This window comes from Myodes glareolus, chromosome 7 (genome assembly GCF_982192425.1).
Source record: "Myodes glareolus chromosome 7, mMyoGla1.1, whole genome shotgun sequence".
NCBI classification, from domain to species: domain Eukaryota; kingdom Metazoa; phylum Chordata; class Mammalia; order Rodentia; family Cricetidae; genus Myodes; species Myodes glareolus.
Genome location: NC_142032.1, coordinates 93900249 through 93922215, shown reverse-complemented (window position 1 = coordinate 93922215; position 21967 = coordinate 93900249). Strand labels below are relative to the sequence as shown.

Sequence of the window (21967 nt, the reverse complement as noted above, 5' to 3'; positions counted from 1 at the left end):
GCCGCAGATGGGAACAAAAGCAGAGATCCACAGCTAGACATTATGCAGAGTGAGAGACCTGAGAACACTTGGCCCTAACGGGATGTCTCTGTCAAATCCCTCCCCTCAGGGATCAGGGCATCCTTCAGAAGTGGAGGCAGAAAGCATGTAAGAACCAGAGGGAAAGGAGAACACTAATAAAGCAAGGCCCTCTAAATCAATAGATGAAAGCTCATATAAACCCACAGAGGTGGACACAGCATGCAGAGGGCCTGCGTGGGTCCACACCAAGTCTTTTGTGTGGAGATTATGGCTTCCACTTTAGTGTTTCTATGGGATTCCTGAGCATTGCAAACAAATTTGTCTCTTGCTTCTGTGCCTTCTCTCGGGCTCTTTTCCTTCTGTTTGTCTTTCCTAATCTGATGTATTAGCTTCTGTTTTATCTTATTATTTTCTTTTATTATTGTCCCTTAGAGGTCTGTTCGTTTGCTAATGAGAGACAGAAAGGCAGTGGATCTGAATGGGAGGGGAGGGGAGGAGGAACAGAGGGAAGTAGAGGGAGGGAAGCCATAATCAGGATATATTCTGAAAGAAAAAAACGTTAGTTTCAATAAAAGGAAAAAAAATTACTACTCGTGAGAAGAAGCAAGAGTATGATCCAGAAACAGAAAATAAAAACCCTACCAATAGAAACAGGCATAGATACTGAGGATGTGGTGCAACTAACAGGAAGGAGCTTTAAACAGGGATAACTGAAGGTTTAAATGATAATGAACTTAGCAAAGTAGGGAACGGTAGGTATAAAAATAGTGGCATGGAAATGCCAGGGTGACAGATCATGAAAAATAAGGAAGACAGCAAATTCCTTGGATGAGCATCATTAACAGACCAGACACTGTAGAAAAGACCAGTGAACTGAAAACGAAGCAGTAGAAGCCATTCAAACTGAAAAGCAGAGAGCAGAAAGAGACTGGAAAAATTGTTCATCACCTCTGTCACCTATGGGGTAGTAACAAGGGCATAATGTATGTCCAGTTGGACTTCCAAAGGAAAGCACAGAAGAAACAGCACCAGAGGAGTTCATCTACCTGATAACACTATAAATCCACAGGCTCAGAAAGTTCAACAAACCCCAAGCAGGATAAGATAGACAAAAAGCAAACCACACCAAGGAACAACAGAACTGGGCTGCTGGAACTCAATGACGCAGGGAAAAAAAAAATCTGAAACTCAGCCAGATAAAAGATACATTGTGTTCAGGGGACCCAGATATGAGCGACTGCAAAACAAGTCTTTGTTTTTTTTTTTTGTTTTTTTTTGTTTTTTTTTTTTTTTTTTTAACATCTTTAAAGGGCTAACAGGAAAATCTGTCGCCCTAGAGTTCTCTATCCAGGAAAGGTATCCTTTAAGAGTGAAGGTGAGACAGTAGTTCAGTTGGTAGACTGCCTAGCATGCATGTGGCCCTGGGCCTCATCCCCAGCACCGCAGAAACCTGGCTGTAATCCCAGTCGTCAGGAGGTAGTAGCAGAAGGATCGAAAGTTCAAGGTCATTTTGAATATGTGCATATCCACGTTAATTGCTGCTTGTCTTAATCATTGTTCTATTGCTGTGAAAAGATACTGTGACCGGCAGAGGCAACTCAAAAAAGAAAACATTTCAAGATAAAAAACACGAGTGACAGCTCAAGCTGGTAAGGATGTAGGGCAAGGGGTGAACACTCCTCCATTGCTGGTGGGAGTGCCAACTTGTGCAGCCTCTATGGAAATCAATATGGCGGTTCCTCAGAAAACGGGATCACTGCCTCAAGACCCAGCTCTGCCACTCTTGGGCATATACCCCAGAGACACTTCATCCTACCACAAGGACACCTGCTCAGATCTCTTCATAGCAGCCTTATTCATAATAGCCAGGAACTAGAAACAACCTAGATGTCCCTCAGCAGAAGAAAGAATACAGAAAAGGTGGCATATTTACATAATGAAGTATTAGCTGTTAAAAACAATGCCATCATGAAATTTGCAGGCAAATGGATGGAGTTAGAAAAGATCATCTGAGTGAGGTAAGCCAGACAAATGTGATATGTACTCACTTATAAATGGACATTAATTATCAACTAAAGGATAAGCACGCTACAACCCTCAGACCCAGAGAGGCTAAATTACAAGGAAGGTTCAGGGGGCTGGGAGGATTCTTGGATCTCCGTGGGAAGGGAAAATAGAATAGATTTTTTTCAGGTGGACTGGGAGCGGGTGGGGATGGAAATAGGAAGTTTCAGGTGGGGTGAGTGGGGGAGGGATGGAAGGAGAGAGTACAGGGAGAGACTGGGAGAATACTGGGATTGGGAGGCATTTGGGGAATGATGTGGAAACTCTGTGATCCTAGTGAAGTCTCCTCACAATGGGGAATATGGAGCCTGAACTGGCCATCTTCTTTAACCAGGCAATGCTCCCCACAGTGGGACTGTGACATCAACCCTACCACAAAACCTTTGACCTACAAACTGTTCTGCCTGACCATGTCGGGTAATGGTGGTACAGAATTCGTGGAAGTAGCCAACTGGTCCAACTTAAGGTTCACACTTGAAGAGGGAGCTCATGGCCTGACACTGTTTGGATGACCAGAAATCAGAGGCTGGACATCCTGAGACCCAGGATAAAATCAAACAGGAGTGGAAAAAAAGTCAATGAAATGATTATTGTCATAATGAAGACTATTCCTTTGCATGTTGACTTTAAAAATTAAAAAAACAAACCTCTAGAGAACCAACTTTGTGCTATTTACAAAATAAGATTTACTTTAAAGACCCAGATGAGTTAAAATTAAATAAATAGAAAATATATACCTTGCAAATGCTAAACTATATTAGAGAAATGGAATGGCTACATTAATGCAAAGCAAAATAAATTTCAAGACAAGAAAAATGACCAAGACTAATGAGGAACTTAGCTCAGTACTGAAAAAAATTGTTTAATGGAGATTTTAAATGTGTACACCCAACAGAGTTTCAAAACATATTTATCAGAAGCTGACAAAGATCTGGAGAGATTTCTCAAAAGCAAAAGTAGAAATGGATGAACCACAAGTATAGTTGAAGATTCACCATTCATTTTTAGTAATTGATGGGACAGACAGATGACCAGTAAGAACTAAGAACACAGCCTGTGAACACTTTAATCCTAGTACTTGGGAGGCAGAGGTAGGAGACTCTCCTCAGTTTGAAGCCAGCCTGGTCTACACAGTGAGTTTCAAGACAAGCAATACTACATCGTAAGACCCTGTCTCAAGAGACCAAACAAAACAAAAAACATCCCCAAGCAAAACCAATATAGCAAAAAGCAAAACAAATACAGGATTAAGCACCATCACTGACTAACTATTTAACAATTATGGAACACCAGTGCCCAGCCACTCCAGAACACACATTTTTTGCACATACATGTGTAACAGTCTCCAAAATAGAAGGTCATGAAGTGTGTCTCAACAAACTTGAGGGTTGAAGTCACATGGAGTCTCTGACTGCAGATGAACTAAATTGGAAATTAAATGGGAAAAATCATCACCACTAACAAAATGCACAGATATTAAAAGACAGTTCTCTAAATAACTCATGGTCACAGGAAGGAGAGCACATGCTGACCTGAAAGGCAATGAAAACTCAAGACTTCAGAACTGGTCTATGAAACGGACATAGACACCTTTCTGACTTCTGTGGACAAGAAGCACATATGTGGTACACACACTTACATGGGGGTAGACAATCATCCAAATAAAATAAATACATCTGAAAAAGAGAGGAAATCAATGAAATAGAACTCAGAAAAAAATAGTAGAGTCAATGAAACTGAAAGTTTTTAAAAAGGTTGATAAATTGAAATTGGGGAGAGAGAGAGAGAGAGAGAGAGAGAGAGAGAGAGAGAGAGAGAGAGAGAGAGAGAAGCTTTAGAAATGCAAAAGGGGCCATCACAATAGACCCTATAGGTATTTTTAAAAGGGAATGTTGTGAACAGTTTGTAATTAATAAGTGAAGTCTATTATGCTTTAGAATGGAATACCATCAGATAAAGACTAGATGAAGGACTTTACTTAATTTATTCTAGGAAGTCAGCTTTTTCCTGACCCCACAGCCAGATCAAGATGTTACAAGAAAACTAAAGACCAAAATCTGACATAAGTTCTTAAAATGCCAGTAAACTGGAAACAATAGACTCTGAAAAGAACACAAATCATGATCAAATAGGGCTTATTCCAGGAATGAGAGTCTGATTTATAATTCAAAACAGAAAAATCCACCAACATGTGGACATTAGTTAATTACTCACAGATTTTACCTAGCTTTGCAGAGTTTAATTTTATACATTTGAAAATTGAATAACAGAGATGGGGAGATGGCTCAGTGGGTAAGGATACTTGCTCTGCAAGTATGAAGACTTGAGTTCAAATCCCCAGCTCCTCAGTAAAGGCTAGGCATGGCCCTGCATGCCTGTTACCCCAGCATGAGGGCAGGGAACAGCAAAGACAAAGGTGGGTTCTGAGAGCTTGGAGGCCAACCAGCTAAAACTCAGAGCTTCCGTGTTCAGTGAGAGACCCTACTTCAAGCGATTAAGAAGAGAGTGGGAGAAGATGCTGGTACTCTACTCTGGCCTCTGCTTGCACATGCACAGATACTAACACTTGCATGCTCATGCATGTGCACACACACACACACATACATACATGAATACAATTTCTTTAAAAAATGATGTAGAACTTATTTGGATGTTTGGTGTCAGTGACAATATAATTTTTTTGTTAAAGATCTATTTTTACCAGATTATTTGTTGAATAGTATCATATTTATTATTTTTATGTTTCTTTTGTCAAGTATTAAGCTACTGATTTATATATTTGTCAAGTCCTTTTGCTGGGATTGTCATTTAATAATGTTTAGTAACAGTATTTTAAACATTGTTTATTTATTTATTTTGGAGATGGGGCTCATGTAGCCCAGGCTAGACCTGAACTTTGTAGCTGAGGGTAGTCTTAACTCCGATCCTTCTGCTTCTACCTATACTGAGTATTGGGGTTACAAGCATGTGCCATCATTCCTAGTTTATAGTTGACTTATTTTTCGATACAGGGTCTTTCTATGTTGCCTAGGCTCACCTCAAACTTTTGATTTTTCTGCCTGACCTCTTGAATGCTGGAATTACATGTGAATTACATGTACATACCTCCTTGTCATCCACAATAGTTTTGAACCAATTATTTACATCTGTCAAAGCAAAGGAGATCCCATTTTTCAATAAAGCTTTGTTTTAGGTCTTATTTCTTAAAATTAAATGTATTTATTGATAGGCAGTACATTCACATGACTGAAAAACTCATATAACAGACTAGAATAACACAGATACAGTAAATATTACTATACCAACTTATTGTGCATTCATCCATAGCATTTTGTCTATAAACTAGTGTTGAACAGACTGACCATGAACTGAGTTCTGTTGCCTGAGGTTTCTGTCCTGCCCAGTTCCCACAGTTGTTAGGTCCCAAAGAAAATCACACAGAGAGTCTACATTAGTTATAAACTGATTGGTCCATTAGCTCAGACTTCTTATTAACTCTTATAACTTACATTAGCCCATTATTCTAGTATATGTTAGCCACATGGCTCAGTGCTTTTTCACCAGGGAGGTCACATCTTGCTTCTTCAGTGTCTGGACAGGACTGGAGAAAGAGCTTCCTTCTTCCCAGAATACTCCTGTTCTCATTGCCCTGCCTCTACTTCCTCTCTGGTTTCCCTGCCTATACTTCCTGTCTGGGTACTGGCCAATCAGCATTTATTTAAAACATATTTTACAGAATACAGAATTGTCCTGCACAATTTCTCCTCCTCCTCTTCCTCCTCCTCCTCCTCCTCCTCCTCCTCCTCCTCCTCCTCCTTCTTCTTCTTCTTCTTCTTCTTCTTCTTCTTTTTAAGAAAACAAGAACATCCATAGTCCATAGGCTACTTCCAGCTGGTTGGGGGCACTGATAATCTTATGGAGACCTAAAGAAAATTTAGAATTATGATCAAGTTCTGGATGGACTATCCTATGAGTCTTGATCATCTGAGGCAGCAGTCTTGAATATGTTCTGGATGTAGAATTCAGACATCCGGACCATCTGTTCCTACCAGAGATTTCTCAGGTGGTCTTCCTTGATCAAACCTGATTTTTCTTAACTCAAAATGGATCCACAGTCTCTCATTTCCTGTGGAAACAAAAGCAAAACCTCTTCTCCAAAGTAACGTATTTTTTGACTTCAATTTTGAAGTCAAGGCATTTTCAAAATACCTATCTTGGATTAGTTCAGCAACATTTATAAGCAAATATCTTTTAGCAGCTGTTGCTCCTTCCTCAGCATTCAAACAATTCAAAGAGATCATAATAATATACAGTATCCAAATTCTTTGTGTATTTTCCATCTTTATGTGGCTTTACTTTAACCTCTATTTTTTTTTTATTTTTACTTTTACTTTTTGAGACAGGTTCTCTGTATATCTTTGGCTGTCTTGGAACTCCCTCTGTAGACCAGGCTGTCTTTGAACTCACAGAGATCCACCTGCCTCTGCCTCACAAGCTTTGGGATTAAAGGCGTGTGCCACCATGTCTTGAACTCACAGAAGTCTACCTGCCTCTATCTACCAAGTGTTGGGATTACCACCACACCCAACTACTCTTTTTCTTTCTTTTTTATTTTAAGGACTTTAACCTTTTTTTAAGCCTGCATATATTTTTAACACATTGTAAACAATTTAGAGGGTTTTTTGTTTTGCTTTTGAGTCTCTCTTTACTGTATATCTCTGTTTTTTTGACCACATGAGTCTTTAATTTACTAAGCAATATGGAGAGGATTAAAGCTGTGGCTTTGACAACTGGATCCAGCCCATTCCTTAGCTTTCTGAGATTTCAGCCTCATGGCTGAGGTACTGGCCAGAGCTATGTTTATTGCCACAACTCTATGGCATTTCAAGATTCCTGACAGCAAGCAAGCTGCAGCAGTGTGCTCACAAACCACACTCAAATGCTCCGTAGTTGGACCACCTGCCTGAAAAAGTCAGAGTTTGCCCTGGCAGGATGTCCCAGAAAGCCAGCATTTTAAAACAGTGTAACTTTTTTCCTGCTATGGCTGAAAATCAGAAAGCATGTGGTCAACTCTTCATCAACACTATTTAAGTGTTTTGTGTCAGCACTTCTTAAAAGAGCTGCAAGGTTTTGCAGCTAAAGCTGAGTTAGGAAGCCTCTCTTAAATGAGAGCACTTGCTTGCCTCTAGCAAGCAGAGCAGACCTAAGAAATTGCTGCTACCAAGAAGCCATGCTTTACTCTATTCTTTCCTGTCTAGAATTACTTCCCTAGCTCTTTCAGGTTTTATGTGTTGTCCACACGTTGGTGCCATTTGTAACATGATGTCCTGCCCAGTTCCCACAGCTGGTAAATCTCAAAGAAATCACACTGAGGTCTATATTAATTATAAGCTAATTGGCCCATTAGTTCAAGCCTCTTATTTACTCTTATAACTTATAATAACCCCTTATTCTTATCTATGTTAGCCACATGGCTCAGTACCTTTTTCGGCGGGGCAAATCACATCTTTCTTCTTCAGTGTCTTGGAAAGACTGGGGAAAGAGCTTCCTTATTCCCAGAATACCCCTGTTCTCATTGCCCCACCTCTACTTCCTGTCTGGTTGTCCTGCCTATACTTCTTACCTGGCTACTGGCCAATCAGCGTTTATTTAAAACATAATTAGCAGAATATAGAATTGTCCTGCACCACCTCAGTATTTAAACAATTTTCTTGTTTTGGATTCCCAAGAAGTTGAAAATACAGGAATATGCTACCACACCCAGGGACACAATCTTTTAAGTGTGTTGTATTTTCACTTATATGCAACAATAAGTAAACTTATATCATTTGTGCTCATCCCTTTCAGCATGCAAAGTTTCCCTCCTTATCCATTTTCACACATGCACAGTGTACCAACAGACATTGATTATTGATGGTTCTTTATATCATTTCTACTTCTTAAGATGTAGAAACAATGGATAGGAATAACATTGCAATACACTTTTGAAACATAGATTCAAGGATATTGGTAGAACATTCTTCTATGTTATAGTGTATGTTGTATACATTCATTATGTAATTTAGTCTTTAAAAGAGAAATTAGTAGATAAAAACATGCACATGTATGATTTTAAAGTATTGTCACATTGTTTTCATTGCCTGTAGAAATACACAATACTATGGGATAGCAAAAAGTGTGTTCTACAGTTCCTTATCCCTTACACAGATATAAGACCCTAAAATGTGCCGAAAGTATCTTTGTTGTAATGAAATGAGTATTTGGGAGGATCTTTGAGGAGGGATGGTCATCAGAAAAAGACCCAGTCATTTTCAGCTGCAGTCCCACCATCCCCAGGGAGGGAGGAGAAGCTGGAACAGAAATAAAAAATTGATCAGACTTATGTGAGGAAGACCCCACAAACATCCCTCAGATATGGATCTGGATGATTGTGTGGGTGTGTGAATGTATCCATAGGTTGAGAGATGATACACTCTAGTTCCACAGGGACAAAAGCTCTTGAGCCTTACATACTTCCAATGCCACTTTATGAACCTTTCCCCTTGAAGAAAGAGGTTTCTGTCCCACCCGGCCCCTCAGCCTTTCAATCCCAAAGAATCACACAGAGGCTTATATTAATTATAAACTGTTTGGCCTATTAACTCAGGCTTATTATTAACTAGCTTTTATACCTTAAATTAACCTATAACTCTTACCTATGTTTAGTCATATGGGTTGGTACCTTTTCTCAGTGAGGCATTCTCATCTTACTTCCTCTGCATTTGGCTGGTGTCTGACTCTTTGCCTTTTCTCTTCCCAGAATCCTCTTAGTCTGGTTGTTCCACCTATATTTCCTGCCTGGCTATTGGTCAATCAGTGTTTTATTAAACTAATGTGAGTGACAAATATTTACACTGCACATGACATTATTTCACAGCATTCCCCTTTTTTATTTTCAAAACAAGAACTCTGAATCTAATCTCCTTTGTTTAGCATCTTCCCTGACCATTATCCATAACAACTTGTAACCAACATGCTAAACAAAAACATACATCCATAATCAATTTTTTGGGAATGTTGGCATCGTTTTCTAGGTTACTTCCTACTGATTGGGACACTGATAATCTTATGGGGATCCAAAGAAAATTTAGGATTATGGTCAAGTCCTGACTGGAGTATTCTGTGAGGCCAGATCATCTCAGTCAGCAATCTTGAGGCTGTTCTGGATATAGAATTCAGAGGAAATTGCAGCAGAGGTGCTCTGAAGCATTGGATCATCTGGGTCATCTAGTCCCATTAGAGATTTTTCAGGGGGGTCTTTCTTGATCAAACATTATTTTTCTTAATCCAGAATGAATCCACAGTCTCTTATTTCCTGTGAAAACAAAAGCAAAATCTCTTCTCCAAAGTAACATCTTTTGACTTAAATTTTGAAGTCAAGGCATTTCAAAACACATAGATTAAATTAATCCAGTAGCATTTATAATCAAATATCTTTAGCATCTGATGTTCTTTTCTCAACAGTCAAACAATTCAAAGACAACACAATTACATACACTATTGAGACTCTATGTGTGTTTTCCATTGTTACATGTCTTTTTTCTTGCTCTATTTCTCTTTTAAGGAATTTCTCTATCCTTTTTCTTTTCTCTCCCAAGTCTACATATATTTTTAAACACACTGTAAACCATTTAGAATATTTTTTTTCCATTTGAATCTTTTTTCACTGTATATCTCTATCTTTTTCTGAGCACATGAGTCTTAATCTGCTAAGCAGCATGGCTAGGATTAAAATGACAGCTTTGGCAGATTGCTTTGCCCATTCCATGGTTTCCTGCAAGTCTAGTTTCATGGTGGAAGTACTGGCAAGAGCCACATTTATTGCCACAACTCTGCAGAGTTTTTCGGTCTATGCCACCACCAAGAAGAATACTGTTGGCTTCTCATAAATACAATTCAAGTGCTTGGTGGCAGGGCCTCTTAAAAGAGCTGCTATGTGGTTTTTGGTACCAATGCTGAGTCAGAAAGCCTTTCTTAAAGAGTCACGCCTCTGTTTGCCCCTAGCAAACAAAGCTCACCTGAGAAAACACTGGTTCTTTCATGTCTAGAGTCCCTTCCCAAGATCTCTTAGGGATTTATGTGGATGTAGTTGCCCCACAATGGGCACCATTTGTTGACAGAAGTTCCTCTCCCACATGGTCTCACAGCTGTTCAGTCCCCAAAAGACACGCAGAGGCTTATATTAATTATAAACTGTTTGGCCTATTAGCTCAGGCTTATTATTTACTAGCTTTTACACCTTAAATTACCCCATATCTCTTATCTATGTTTAGCTACGTGACTTGGTACCTTTTCTCAATAAGACATTTTCATCTTGCTTCTCTGTATCTGGCTGGTGACTGACTCTCTGTCTTTCCTCTTTTCAGATTTTTCTTTGTACTGCCTATAGTTCCTACCTGGCTACTGGCCAATCAGCATTTTATTAAACTAATACGAGTGACAAATCTTTACAGTGTATAAGAGCAATATCCCACAACACCACTTGTCTCCTTTGTCACATATGTCAATTATAAACCAGTAAATGCACTGCTTTGAGTTTCTTCAGTCATTCCAACAAATTATAGAAAATAAGCAGAGAATTGTGGGAATTCCCAATCTATCGCTGATGGACAGAGGCAAACTGCTTATAAACTGGTGTCTGAAGTGGGGGCCAGTCTTGAGGGTTAAGCTCTTAGCCTTTGGGGTGTGCACTAACTTTGGGTAGCTACTCTCAGGATTGAGTTAACTGATAGGGCACTTAGCTAGTATCTGCAGAGAATTATGGGAGCATAATAAAGATGGCTGGCTTTCCCTCTAAGATACCGTCAGCAGTGTATGAGGGGGCTTGCTAGCCCACACATTTGTCATGGTCTCAAGCTTTTTGATTGCTAGCATTTTTGTCCTGTTAATTGTTTTCATTCACATTTGTTCTATCCTTAGTGAGTCTTAAAGCTCTTCTTAATGATTAATTTATTTCTAGAATTTATTCCAGTGGAATTTTAATATACAGCATTGACAACTAAGGTCTGATTGATAGGTTTTTTTTTAAAAAAATATATCTTGTTTATTTTGCATTTTTTTTACTGCATTGGAATTAATTTCTAGAGTAATGTTAAGGAATAAAAGCAAAACTGAATATCCCTTTAAGTTGCTGATTTTAATGAATCAGTTATAATTTTTCTTTTTCATTGTATTTTAATTTTAGATAAAATACTACTACTACTATTATTACTATTATTATTGATAAAATATTACTCTTTATTATGTTAAGAGATACTGGTCTATCCTTAGTATATTTTAAAAGTAAAACAATGAAACAAATGGAAATCAATATGGATTTTTAACGAACGTTTTTCACATTGTGGGTCTGAGTGATCTGTTTTCTTACCGATAAGCTCTCTCTCTCTTTCTCTCTCTCTCTCTCTCTCTCTTACTCTCTCTTTCTCACTCTGTGTAGTTCTATATGCGTGTGTGTGAATATGTATGAAAGTCAGAGATCAACCTTCAGTGTCTTTCCTTAGGCACCATCCATCTTGTTATTATTTTGTATTATTATTTTATTTTTTTATGTATATGAGTATTTTGCCTTAATATGTATGCCTACGTATCATCTGTGTTCCTGGTGCCTGCAGAGGCCAGAAGGGGGCATCGTATTCCCTGGAACTAGACTTAGGGATGGTTCTGAGCTGCCATGTGAATGCTGTAGAAGAGCAGCCAGTGCTTTTAACTCCTGAGCCATCTCTCTAGCTCCCACCTTGTTTTTTGAGACAGGGCTTGCCAGTTAGGCTAAACCAGCTGGCAATGAGCTCCAGGGATCTGCTTGTGCCCATCCCTCTAGTGCTGTGATTATTCTGTTCTTTTACAGAGGTGCTGGAGCTCAAGTCTGGTCCTCAAGCTAGTGCCACAAGCACTTACCAGCTGAGCTCTCCAGCCCGCACCCCACTTTTAACAAAAGAACTCATGTATCCCAGGTTGGTTTTGAACTTGTTATGTAGCAGAAGATGATCTTGAACTTGTGATCCTTTTGGTTTCACCTCTCAAGTTTTGGCCTGTACTACCATGCTGGGTGTATAGGATGCTGTCAACCAGACCCAGGGCTTTGTGGATGCTAGGTAAACGCTGAGCCACATCCCCAGCTCAAGTTGTTTGATTTTAATTTTAATCAACTGAGCCATATCCTCAGCCCATGCTTTTTAATTTTAGCCCCCAGAGGAAGCCCCATCTCACTACCATGGGCATTTCTTTTCCACATATTTTATTGACCTTGTTATTGTTCAGTTTTCCCTTGCTGCTTCCTGTGTGTGTGCTGTTCCGGACAGGTCTTGTTATCAGAGTTTTGATGAGCTCATAAAATGAACTGAGTAGCTTTTCTTCTTCCCAACAAATTCCTCTCTGCTGTCCAAGTTCAGACCCTCTCCAGGACCTTTAGTGACCTTCAGTCGGTTCTTGGCTTTTTTCTTGCCTCTCACAGTGTTGTCTCTGGCATTTTTGCCTCTCCTTGAGTCTGGCTTCCCTGCCTGCACCCCAGCATCTTTGCTTCAACCTGAACTGGCCTCTGAGTGAACCCAGGGGAGGGGATTTCCTTGGCAGATGGAGGTTCTCCCTAAGCCCGTCCCACTTCCTGCAGGAGCTCTTCCAGCTGGGCTTCCGCCTTTGGCCTTCTGCAGCCTTGGCCTGCTCCTGGCCAACACATGTGTCCTGGCCATGGCTTCTCACAGACACAAACATTGGGACTAGGATGCACTTCCCCAGTTCACTGCTTAGAAATGGGCTGAAGAGTCTAGGAGTTCCCAAGAGCAACAGGTTTGAAGGGGTTTTACAAGGAGGCGGTAGCTTGTTCTGGCTGCTTCCAAAGGAGAAGGATTACAGGACAGACTCAAAACTGGATGGTACCTACAAGGGAAACAAGAATTGGATGTCTACCCACACACTTTGTGAGGGTCTGAGGTAGCCTGGCTGCACAATTCTGTAAGTCCCACAGTGGCTTTTTTCCTAGTCTTCGAAACAACTTGTACATCCAACCTTTCTGTCCAGTTCTCACTGGACAAAACCAGATGCTGAGGCCTGACTTATGCACTACAGTGCCTGGCTTAGGCTGACTCTCTTCTTGTGATCTCCCTGACGCCGTTTGAAGTCAAGGCCATGGCATCTAGAATCTGACTGATTTGAAGTTTGAATCCTGCACATGTCACTCACTAGTTATGTGACTTGGGTCACTCTGGCTTAGAGGCTGGAGAATGAGAGGCTGGGGTTAGATGATGCTGGCTCTCCTAATGAACAATGGACATTTACTAGTATGTGAGTGAGCAATAGAGTTCTTGAGTCTGGATAATAATAAAACATGCTCATTATAATCAAAGCAGTTACTACACGTGAGAACATGAACAAAAATGTATGATTCTATGGAGTTTACAGCAAGGCAAGATTGAGTGTTATAATGCACCACGTGACAGTCACCCCAAACCTTCTGTGGAAGGCCTTCTGGGGACATGGAAGCTTTGGCCTGGATGAGAGAGAGAGGCTGGGACAAGTAGTGTGTGAAAGCACTTGAGATGATGAGGAGTTGACCTTCTACTCAAAGGGAGAGAACTGAGTTCAGCAAGTTGGTGCAAACTCGGCCCAGAAGGGCCTATTAAGAACCATGGTCAGTGGTCAGGTTATGGCTAGAGGTTTGCTCATCCCTGTGAAGTGGGTGGAGGTGCCTGTAAGGGCCCCCAGGGGATTGGCTGGTGTTTTAGAAGATGAAATTGAGTGGACACATGGCCTCAAGCCCATGAACTCTTCCCTGTGGTGAGGTGAGGGTGGGGTGCAGTAGAGGGAGTGAGGGAAGGTGAGGGAGGGCCCCAAACTTGAGGCAGAGGAGCCAAGCGATCTTGGCTCTTTGGACGGGCGTGTGAGGAGGCAGTAGAAAATGACTGGGGAGCAATAAGTGCCAGAGCATTAATATTTATTTATTTACTTACTGTTTATTTAGTATAGCCTTGCAAAAGTCCCTTCCTACCTGGGGTTTAAATCCCTGAATCCGGCCTTAACCCCTCCTCCTTTCTGCAGTTTGTTGCTCTTAAGCTAAAGAATCACGAGTCCCGTTTGCCAAATATTTCCAGTTTTCTCCTCTTCCAGGCACGTGATAGGATTGCGCTTCTTGGCTCCCCGTGGCTGGCTGGAGGCGGAGTGATAATTTACGGCCAGTGGATTGTGCATGGGAGGACATACATCATTTCTGGGCTTGGGCATTTCATCGCCAGCGCAGGGCCTTCCACGAGGCTCTCTGCCTGCCAACAGTGTGGACGGTGTTCAAGATGGCCGCTGCTCTCCAGTGAGAAGTGGAACAGACCCCGAATGTGAACAGGGCGCATGAGGGAAATTCCCCTCTGTTGTCCTAAAACCCCTGTTTCTAGCTACACTGGCACTCCAATTTCGATTCCCCAAATCATGCTAATTTTCTTTCTTCAAGGTTCTGTGCCCTCTAGTGACTTCCTTCCTCCTTCCTTTCCTTTTGTTTGTCTCTTTCCTTCCCCTCCCTCCTTCTTCTGTCCCTCTCTCCCTTCTTTCCTCCTTTTTTCCTTTTGCATGTGTATGTGTAGGTGAACATGGAGGCCCCAAACTGCTGTCAAGTTTCTTCCTCAGTTGCTCTCCACCTTATCTCTTGAGGCAAAGTCTCTCCCTAAATCAGGAACTGCTAATTATTACTAATCTAGCTGTCCAGCTTTCCCTGAGGGTTCTTGCCTCTGCCTCCTGAGGGCTGGAATTATTAATCACAACACCGGCCTGACTTTATGTGGGCATTGAGGGTCAATACCCTGGTCCTCAGGTTTGTGTGGCATGCGTTTTATTACTGGGCTATCTTCCCTAGCTCTTACCACTTTTTTTTTCTTTTAAAGTCTGCTTATCATCCTTCAGACACACATCCCTGGTCCCTTGGGCTACATGGGTGGTGCTTAGTTTCATTCTTGAGACCTTTAAAATCCCTTCTTGGACTATGGCGGAAATGCAGGCTTCTCTCAAGCAAGACTGGAGGTTGGAAGCGGAGAGTGTGTGGTGGCCAGTGGCCAAGGTGGTTCCTGTCACCTCTACTTTCTTATTCACGCTCTGTGGATACCTGCCTCCTCCCCGGTAGGGTGGGCTTGTGTGATGGTTATGACACCAGTGGTGGTGTGTGGCTTCCAAGATCAGGTGAAAGGCATCGATTTTGGTCTTGGTCATTCTTTCCACCTTGCATGATTTGCTTCGTGAGGAGTCATGTCACCAGAAGTCACGTGAAGGATCTTGAGATAGGGGCTCCTGATCCAAACAAACCTCTGATGATTCTAACCTTGTTTAATCCTTGATAACAATCTTGACAGAGACCATGGTCTAGACAACCCTGTTAAGCAACTCCTGAATTCCAGACTTCATAGTAAACATGTGTTGTTCCAAGCTACCGAGTTTAGAAGAAACCATATGTAGCAATAAACAGCTAATACAGGCAATGTGACTGGAAGAGTATCTTTGGGACATCAACGTGTGGTAAGGATGGTGACAACAAGTGTCCTTTTAGCCCAGATAGACCCCTTGTTCTGGGATAGACTTAGCCTCCTTGGTAGTTCCAAAGGCCAGGTTTCCCAGAAGCCCTTGTGAATAGCTGTTGAGGGATGGCACTTCTCTCAGGAGAAAACAGAACCAGTAAAAACACATTTCAGTGTCTATACCTTAAAAAATACCTTAAGGTCTCATGGGGACCATTTAGCCTTGAAATTGCTTCTGTAGCCAAGGATATCCTCAAATTTCTGATCCCCCTGCATGCTGGGATCCTGTATTCTGATCCTCATGCATCTACCTGGATGCTGGGGCTTCAAGATTATGTCACCATATTTGATTTATGCCATGATGTGGCTAGAACCCAAGGCCTTGTGCATGTAGGCAAAAGCTCCACCAATTGAGCTATAGCCTCAGCAACGTCAAGGTGAATCAAGAGACTTGCTCAGGCCTGCTCTGTGCTTCAGGGGTTTCCAGAACAAGATAAAGCCAGTTTATAAAAAATGTGAAACATTGGCACAGCAGCCACATTCCCTGAACCTTACTGGGTGTGACACACAAGGACAGAGCCTACATGATATCACCAGAGTCTCATGTGCCAGCGGTGGGGCTGACAGGGAGGACCAACCTCAGAAACTAGAGCTCCATAGAGACGCATGTGTCCACTACCAGCAAAGATGACCCGTGGGGTGCCTTCCACTGGAGTGACCATGTTAAGGGGTGGTGTGAGCTGGAGAACCCTGAATTATTGTTCAGACCCCCTCAGTTATGCTCGGAGGTTTGCAAAAGATAAGGAAACACATCATCTAGACATAACCATGAGCAATGCCTCTCCACTGCTTCAGTGCTTCCCACGGTGAGGACAGACAGACATGGGTCAAAGGGTGTGAGTTCAGTGACATGGATGGGATGGCACGCTCCTTTCATCCCAACTTTGGAGGAAGAGTTCAAGTCAGACCCTTTTACATAGTTTCAGGCCAGCCAGGACTACACAGCGAGAGTCTGTTTCAAAAAAAAAAATACTTTCTTTTATCTCCAGCTAGACCTGACGTTCAAGAGGTCTAGTGTATTACAATACAGTGATTTCAGCTGACAGGATATTTTCTCACAAACTCTAGAAGAGTTTTCACATTAAAGAAGAAAGGTAAATGTGTGAAGAAAAGGGTATGTAAATCGCTCTGATGGAGCCGGTCCACAACACACCCTTAGATCAAGCATCATGTTGTATGTTGTAAATATATAGACTTTTGTCAATCAAATTATTTCATTTTAGAAAAGTCGGCATGATGAAATATTGAATGATTATAATATAAATACATTTGAAAAATTGAGCTTAAGAAAAAGTAGCTAGTATATATCAGACTCTGAAGTAAATGGCATGATATTTTGGAAACTTTGTAAAGTGGATATTATTTGAATTTCATAGGTGAGGAGTCAAGCATTCTATAACTTGCTTCTTCCAAAGTGGAATCAGGGGCCACACAGGTAGATGACAGCCACCAGGGAAGGCACCAGGGAAGGCACAGTCTTCTTGTGCCCCCATCTGACTTGGAGCATCTAACTTGTGTTATGTTGTAGGATCCTGAAGCTCTGGCCCTTTGCTGGGTAGGTCTCCTGGAAAGAAGCCCTTGGCACTGCTGGGCCCAAGGCTCTTGGCTAAGGGCAATGGTCTGTTTTTATCCACAGAGTCAGCAAATGTATGGGTGATTTATAATGGCCATTAGTGGGGTGCATTTAAGGCCAAACACAAATCTCCTCCTCTTTAGCTCTGCACAGCTCTATGCAGGAGCAAAGAGGAGTAGAATTTCTGGAATCGGACTAATCAAAAAAGGTGGTCCTGTCACTTTAAGACTTTTAGGCAGTTTCAGAAAGGAGGTATGAGGAATGACAATATGAGAATACTTAATTCTGCTAGACTATGTTTTTAAAAATGTCTACTCCTCCACAGTGAGATGGGTTTTTTGTTTGTTTTTCCTTTTTAATTTTTGTTTCATTTTTACTGTTTTGTTTTCCTTTGGGGGGGAGGTTTCAAGGATGAAGGGTGGATATGAAGGAACAGAGAGATGAGGTGGATTGAAGTGTATTATGCAAAATTCAATAAGAATCAATAAAAAGTTAGAAAACGACTACAATAGTTTTGTTGTGTAGTTCAGAGGACCGCTTTATGGAGGTGATAGCCTCCTTCTGTCATATGGGCTCTGGGATGGAACTCAGTCGTCAGGCTTGGTGGCCAGAGTCTTTCTTGACGAACCATCTCACCAGCCCTACATTGATAAATGCTATGCCATATGTATGAGTTCTTACCACAAGTAGATGTTAACGAATAAAACGAGGATACTAGGAAAATCGCCATCATCTAGAAAATGGGATTGTGGAAGGAAGTGCCTACTGTAACGGTGGTAGGAGAGGAAGGTAGAAAACTAAGGGGCACAGGAGGCAAAGAGGTAGTCCCTGGGGCTCTGGTTTGTCTTTGCTGTGGTGCCAGAGAGTTGTGAAATTTCAACACAAATGATACAGCCAAAGTCCCTGCAAGGTTCCTGCTTTCCTAGAGGCATGTCATTTAAGGTTCTTGCTTTCCTAGAGGCATGTCATGCAAGGCTCATGTTTTCCTAGAGGCATATCATGCAAGGTTCATGCTTTCCTAGAGACATGTCATGCAAGGTTCACGCTTTCCTAGAGACATGTCATGCAAGGTTCACGCTTTCCTAGAGGCATGTCATGCAAGGTTCCTGCTTTCCTAGAGGCATGTCATGTAAGGTTCATGCTGTCCTAGAGGCATGTCATGCAAGGTTCATGCTGTCCTAGAGGCATGTCATGCAAGGTTCCTGCTTTCCTAGAGGCATGTCAAGCAAGGATGTACAGATAACTAATGAGCCGAGCTGACTGGGCCAGGAGGAGTTTTACAGTCCCTAAAACTAAACACTGCTCTTCATAAAACTGCCTGACAGTTTCATTCATAGGAGGAAACTCTTGAAGATCAAAACGAGGTAACCCCAGCACATGTTTATTTTGTTATGTTGTCTCATGCAGACCAGATTGGCTTCAAAGTTGCTCTGTAACTGAGGATAACCCTGAACTTTGGAGTCCCCTGCCTCTATCTGCTCAGTACTGAGAAAGGTGTGTGCCCCCATGTTGGCTATCACACTACTTTAACAATGGACCTCAGGGAATGGGAGTTTCCCCAGGAATCTCATGTTGGAGAAAGGAAAGGCCAACTCCTGGTGCCAGTCAGGAAGAGATGTCACATGGGGTGACTTCTTGTCAGCAGGACAGCCTGGAGCTGAAACAATAATAGACCACAGCTGGCCAGGATTCCGTAGTTACAGTGCCCATAGCCACATGCCAGTACCCTGATGATGGACTAGGCTGGTCCCTGGACCACTTTACTGCCTCTGTTCCCAGCTGCAGTCGAATGTGCTTCCCTCCATGTTTCACTGCATTTTGTCTGCACACTTGGCCCGTTGAGGATGGGTAGCAGATCTGAACTGCCAGCCCAGGCTCTGACCCCAGTGACCACAGCAACTCAGGTAACAAGTGGGACCCAATGGCATTGTGGGCATCACTCCTGGGTTAAGGAACAACCCCAACAGAGCTTTCTTATGCCTGTCTCTCCACATTAAAACTCTACACATTAAAACTGTAGCAAAGTACAGGAAGTCAGCAAGGGAAATCAGTCTGAGACCCCGAGAGCTTACAGTAGGAGGCCTCTGTTCTTCTGTTGGGCCTCGCCTGTCGGCCTCCACGCTCTCAGAGGCAGCCCCCTCCTGAGGCTTGAGAATAGCTTAGGACTGAGTTAGGAGTCTTGACTACTCCTGAAAGGTGGAAGGACTTGGGGGCTGAGCTGGGCAGCTGGGAGGGTGATATGGTTCTTGGTTTTGTTCCTTGACAAGAGAAAGATCTTAGAGGCCCAGGCCTCATCTTAGAGACATGGAAACCTGAGAAACATGTGATTGCCAGAACTTTGGGAGCTCTTAATCCTTTCCAATCCTCTGAAATGTATTTAATGGTCCCTCTTCTGTCCAGTCTACTTTTTCAAACCCCCCAGACTAGGGATGAAACACACCTCCTACACACCTTTTGCCATGCTATTCCAGCCCAGCATCCAAGGTGACGCTTTGGGCTAGGAAGATGCTTCACTCAGTAAAGTGCTTGGTGTGCAAACATGAGGGCCTGGATTTGGATCTTCAGCACTCGTTAAAAGCTGGACTGGTGGTGTTCATCTGTAACGCCAGCACCGAGTCTTGCTAACTAGCCAGGCAAGCTGGATCAGTGAGCGATAGCCTATGTGGTGATTTAAGGGAGAAATGACCCCCATAGCCTCACTTATTTGAACACTTGGTCTCCAGTTGGTGGTGCTGTTTTGGGGAAGATTATGGAATCTTTTGGAGGTGGTGCCTTGCTGGAGGAAGTATGCCCCCAGAGGGGCAGGCCTTGATAGTTTATTGCCCTACCCATTTCCTTTCGTGTACATGAAAATGTGATACATTTGTCATGCTTTTTCTGCTATGAGATTTCATCTCTCCATAACTGGGAGCTAACCTAGACCTTTTCCTCCTCTTAGATGCTTTTGGTCATGGTATTTTATCACAGCAACAGCAAAGTAACTAATACACTTTGTCTCAAAAATAAGGTGGGAAGTAATTGAGGGATTGAGGAATCAACCACCAGCCTCCACACATACTTGCAAGGATGCAAGCACACACACACACACACACACACACACACACACACACACACACACACACGCACGCACGCATCAATCAATAAATCATCAATCAATCAATCAATCAATCAATCATAACCCCTCTTAAAGACTCACTCATTCCCTGCATTCCTTCCTTTGCTTAGAAACAACAGACTTCTGCATTTTGCTCCTAGATTGCAATTCTGCATCAGGGGAGACACTGGCTTTGTTGAACTTGGGTTCAGACAGCTTTCTTCCCTTTGCCTCTTGGTGTACCTTGCATTGGAACTCCAGAACCATCTTCTTCCCTTTGCCTATAAACCAATCACCCTAGTTCTGTCACTATGCTCTTTTGTCCAAGGCTTCTCATATTCCAGTTTGTCTTTGTCTGTGGTCCCTAGGTTCTTGCTGAATTCCTTTCTCTGAAAAGTCTCCCAGATAAATCACAGCTATCATGTCAATGCTGCACCTCTCCCAGAATAGCACGAGGAAGAGCTAGCAAGGCCTTGGGAGAGCATCCAGGAAGCCTGTGTGTTGTAGATGGGAAAACAAGCTGCTCCTCTGCCTAGAGGACAGGCGACTCATCCAAGGTCTTGGCTTTGAGCTGGGGCCAGAAATAAGCTTCTCCGTCTTCAGAGCTTTGTGCTTTCTTAGTACTGGCCTGTGGCCTCCTTCTTCAGGCTTCCAGCGAACCCTTCTCTGGCCTTGGCCTCTCAGGTGTCATATTCATAGAGGCAGGTTGGCGGCTCAACGTTTCCTGGAGTATCTATCTGTTCCAGGGCTGCAGAGCTTGACCAAAAGAACGCGGACGATAGCCAGTGGCTGCCTTGATAGTGCCTGGAGGAAATGACTTCTGCTTTCAAATCATTTGAGAATGAATCGTGTGAACAAATAGTAAGTATCTGGGTAGACTTCGCTCTGAACCTGAACTTGGTGAAGGTTCATGGCCATCGGAATTGCTGTCCTGCCCTTCTGTCTTCTGGCGAGAAAACTGTTTTGTTTTTGTGACTTCGGGTGGTGTTTTTCTCATCAACAGGGTGTTGGGGGGGGCTGATTCCTGACTGAGTTCCAACCGAGGCTGCTGTGAAGGGAAGGAGATGATGACACCATTTAGCAAGCTCTTTCCCAGGCAGACTCAGTGAAGTCCTGGTGACAGCAAGAACGCCCTTATTAGTCTCTTGTTTGCTGAGGGTACTGTGGCCCAGAGAGGATATGTGCCTAACTTGAGGCTGCACAGCCAGTAACTATTGCAGCCAAGGAAAGTGAATTTCAGCTCTTGAGGTGGAGTAGACACTTGTCGCACAAGCTTGAAGCCTTGAGTCCAGCTCTCCAGCACCCATTTTTTTTTTTAAGCTGAGTACAGTAGATTGTCTGGTGATCCCAGCACAGGTGAGGTAGAGAGAGGGAAATCCTTAAGTCAGGCTAGCAGAAATTTATGCAAATTTTATATTTGAGACACGCCAACAAATATTAGCACTAGCCATGCACACATATGTGCATACAGCCACAGACACACGCTCCCATATAAAACAACCCTCCCTCGCCTTCAATGGTTTCTGTCAAACCAATGGTTTCTGACAAAATGGTTTCTGTCTCTGTTACTCACTGAAAAGGTCTGGGATTTCACTAGCTGTGAGAACTTGATCAGTCCTTGACCACTGTCTG

The 21967-nt window shown here is 42.4% G+C and overlaps 1 long non-coding RNA gene across 2 annotated transcripts in view; it reads left to right on the top strand.

The window, feature by feature from the left end:
- LOC125417121 (uncharacterized) overlaps positions 1-21967 on the top strand; it is a 70611-nt gene that overhangs the window by 13932 nt on the left and 34712 nt on the right. Inside the window, exon 3 of one of the 2 annotated variants that reach the window (XR_015003020.2) lies at positions 21082-21196. This is a non-coding gene — a long non-coding RNA (uncharacterized LOC125417121). Of the gene's footprint in view, positions 1-14223; positions 15573-21081; positions 21197-21967 lie in introns of those variants that run through there. The other variant, XR_007237051.3, reaches the window with a different exon arrangement.